Below are 4,142 nucleotides of genomic sequence, written 5' to 3'. Positions count from 1 at the left end.
CTCAGGGCAGCTATCACTCATTCCCGTAATAGACCAAGTCTCAGCTCCTGAACTGTCTTCTCCCGAGGAGTCTCAGGGGATGGGGAACGGGCCACCTGTGAGTCTCCAGATGAATGACTGGGGATGCAGCAGGAATAAAAACAGTGTTTGAATTTTGGGGGGAAGACAGGAGAGGAGGGCATGTGGGCAAAAGAGAAGGAAGGAGGGCTGACAGGAGAGCCAACTCCCACAGAGAACCCGGCCATCAGTGGCTGCCTTGAGAGCCTTGGGGAGCCACAGGGACAATGGGGGAGAAGCAGGAAGAGAGCATCTACCAGACATGAGGAAGACGCCTCAGACAGGGGTAGGTGTCACCAGCCTTCTTGCGGGGCACTAGGCACTGCCTCAGTCAGCTTCAAGGGCTATTGTAGGAAGGTCTGTGCCACTCTGGTCGTATTTTTGGGCCAGGCTTGTTTGCAAATGAATTTACAGTGGTTCACAGGGATATGCAGGCAGAGCTGAGAGCACAGAAAATAAATATGTCAGGTCATCAGTTTGGCCCTACTGGAAATGAGACCAAGGCTCAAGTGTCACCACCATAAGCACTTGTCAAACACAAGTCCTAATCCCAAATCTGAAGTGCACTAACCAAGGTCACAGAAGAAGCTCTGACAAGTTAAGGCATCATTTTCTCATCTATGAATCAGGTACATTATCAACCTTACCTCATAGATTATAAAGATTAAGTTGAGGCAATTCTTAGTGCACAGATCAACATCTAGTGTTTAGTAAGCAATCAATAACGATTAGTTACTATTATTGCAAATTTCTTCATGCATATTAGCACAGAGAGGGCTTTGAGAACTCCTGCGGTAAGAAAGTGTTATATTCTCCAAATGAATTTGATTATAGAATCATGTGCTCTGCAATACCAGATCTCAACCTGCAGGTCAGTTTTTTAGGGAAAACTCTTATAAATGCTGTTCTTGGTAATAACCTCTGCAGGGTTTTGATCGGAGGTTAAAATTTTAAACATAAATACATGAAACACACTGAGATTCATCCTTTGTGGGAAAGGGACCATCACCATGGTGGTTCTGGGGAGGAAATAGAAAGATGAACGCCGGCACCCCCTGCTCTATTGTGTGTGTGCTGCTCCTAGGGAAGCAAGCTATGCTGAGCCAGGCCCTTGAAGGATCTCACTTCTCATGGGCCGAAGGAGCAACCAGGGCTCTCTGGTCTCTGAAAAAATTGGATCACTAGAAACAAAATGGAAAAAGGCACACATACCGAACTGTGAGGATAGACATAAAAGATGAGGCATTTATAGAAACCAATCATCCACTGTCTAGCATCACACCCTTTAGAAGTGATTTCTTTTCTTTCTTTCTTTTTTTTTTTTTTTGAGACAGAGTCTCACTCTGTCACCCAGGCTGGAGTGCAGTGGCGTGATCCTGGCTCACTGCAACCTCCACCTCCTGGGTTCAAGTGATTCTCCTGCCTCAGCCTCCTGAGTAGCTGGGATTACAGGCATGCACCACAACATCCAGCTAATTTTTGTATTTTTGGTAGAGACAGGGTTTCGCCATGTTGGCCAGGCTAGTCTTAAACTCCTGACCTCAATGAACCACCCGCCTCGGCCTCACATAGTGCTGGGATTACAGGTGTGAGCCACCCGTGCCCACCTGATTTCTTTGGTTTAAATTTAGTTTTTTTTTTTTTTTTTTTTTGAGACGGAGTCTCGCTCTGTCGCCCAGGCTGGAGTGCAGTGGCCGGATCTCAGCTCACTGCAAGCTCCGCCTCCCGGGTTCACGCCATTCTCCTGCCTCAGCCTCCAGAGTAGCTGGGACTACAGGCGCCCGCCACCTCGCCCGGCTAGATTTTTGTATTTTTTAGTAGAGACGGGGTCTCACCATGTTAGCCAGGATGGTCTCGATCTCCTGACCTCGTGATCCGCCCGTCTCGGCCTCCCAAAGTGCTGGGATTACAGGCTTGAGCCACCACGCCCGGCCTAAATTTAGTTTTTAATCTTTGGATTTACTTGAAGTGGAGGGGAGACCTCTAGTGAAATGCATAAGAAACACTTTGCCTGGGCACACAGTTATATTTGAATAATCCTGTGAACAGCCTGCCACACTGCAGGCTGTGATGGAACCTATTCTGACCCCAGGAGAAAAGAAAGGTGAAGAGAAGAAGGCAGTTAAAGTGTGCTCTGAGATAAACCAAGTTGGGTATAACGTTCCATTCATCCACATGCTTTTCATTTGAGATCTCAAAACTCCAAAGAAAAACAGCAGTTTTGGCCCCCCATGGGTCTCATTGCTTATAAGAGCAGTGGGGAGAGACAGTTAACCTAAGCTCCCTTCTCACGGGCACTAGGGGATGCCATGCTCAGGAGTCTGCCTTCACTGTGCTCTGATCTCCTTCTCTCTTTTCTTGTAGCTCCTGCCCTCCCCCACCTCCCCCCTTCCCTGACAAAGAAGCGGCAAACTTAAATCAACAAGCCAAAAAACAACCCCATTAAAAAGTGAGCAAAGGACAGGCACAGACACTTTTCAAAAGAAGACATACAAGCAATCAACAAACATACGAAAATACGCTCAATATCACTAATCACTAATCATCCGTGAAATACAAACCAAAATCACAATGAAAGACCATCTCACCCCAGTTAGATTGGCTATTGTTTAAAAAAAAAAAAAAAAGTCAAACAATGACACATGCTGGGAAGGCTGCAGAGAAAAGGGATCACTCACACACTGCTGGTGGGAATGTCAATTAGTTCAGCCACTGTGGAAAGCAGTGTGGAGATTTCTCGGAGAACGTAAGAGTACTGCCATTTGACCCAGCAATCCCACTACTGAGTATATCTATCGAACGGAAAAGAAATTGTTCTATCAAAAAGACACATGCACTCATGTGTTCATCCCAGCACTATTCACAATAGCAAAGACATGGAATAAACCCAGGGGCCCACCACTGGTGGATTGTATAAAGAATCACCAGCCTGATAAGCAGCAGGGCAGGTTTTCATTTCCTCAGTCCAGGCTTTCTCTGAACACTTATGTAAGGCTGTACTGAAAGCATAGTGAGACCCACCGCTGCAGCTGTGAGATTGGTGCCGCCCAGGTGAGTCTGTGCAGGGGTTAGGAAATTGCAAAGAAATTTTGGCATTTTAGAGAGCAACTGAGGATTTGAGAATGGAAAAGAAAAGTGAACAGCACTGGAAGCTTAGGGGAGGTAACCAGGGGGCTAGAAATTCTAGAAGCAAAGCCTAGTCCCTGAGTGGCAGTGGGTGGTTTTGGTGGGACTCAGGGATGGGAACGAGTTTACATCTGAGTCACTGCATCCCTGAAGGGATCATGGAGTTTGTTCAGAGATCCAAACAGGAAATGAAGGAGGCAGAGGACAGAGAAGCTCCTGTAAACTTCCAGAAACTCAGGAGTGGTGACACCTACCACAGCTGGTATTAGCTTCCTGCAGCCAGGAGTGTGCCATCTGCCCTGTGTCTGCTGTAGCCAGTGCAGGAGAGTAAAGGCTTCACCTCCTCCTCTATCCTCCAGGCCCTGCACGGGCATCTGCCACTGGAAGACTCTCATCTGGCACTACATGTGAAAAACAGCTGGAAGCTGAGGAGAGACAAAAGGAGGCAGTGAAGATGCCAAGCTGACTGACATCCAGCCCACCCATGGGGCGCAGTGAGATGAGCCACAAATGAGTTAGTGCAACACAGCGGGGAGTTTGGAGGAGAGTGACGCTGGAGACACCACCTATGCCCTGCTCTGTGGATTTACAGAAATTTGCAAAGAACATGGAGTGAGAAAGGTTTCCAGCTGATGAAACTGCCTTAATTTCTGAACTGGTACAATAAGCAGCACTTACAATATTCTTACTTTTATTTTTTGAGATGGAGTCTTGCCCTATCGCCTAGGCTGAAGTGCAAAGGCGCGATCTCAGCTCACTGCAACCTCCGCCTCCCTGGTTCAAGATTCTGCTGCCTTAGCCTCCCAAGCAGCTGAGATTACAGGCATGTGCTGCCATACCTGGCTAACTTTTTTTTTTTTTTTGTCGAGACAGGGTTTTACCATGTTGGCCAGGCTGGTCTTGAACTCCTGACCTCAAAATCCACCCACCTTGGATTCTCAAAGTGCTGGGATTACAGG

This window comes from Colobus angolensis, unplaced genomic scaffold, assembly GCF_000951035.1.
Source record: "Colobus angolensis palliatus isolate OR3802 unplaced genomic scaffold, Cang.pa_1.0 Scaffold356, whole genome shotgun sequence".
NCBI lineage: Eukaryota > Metazoa > Chordata > Mammalia > Primates > Cercopithecidae > Colobus > Colobus angolensis.
This window is presented reverse-complemented; position numbering follows the sequence as displayed.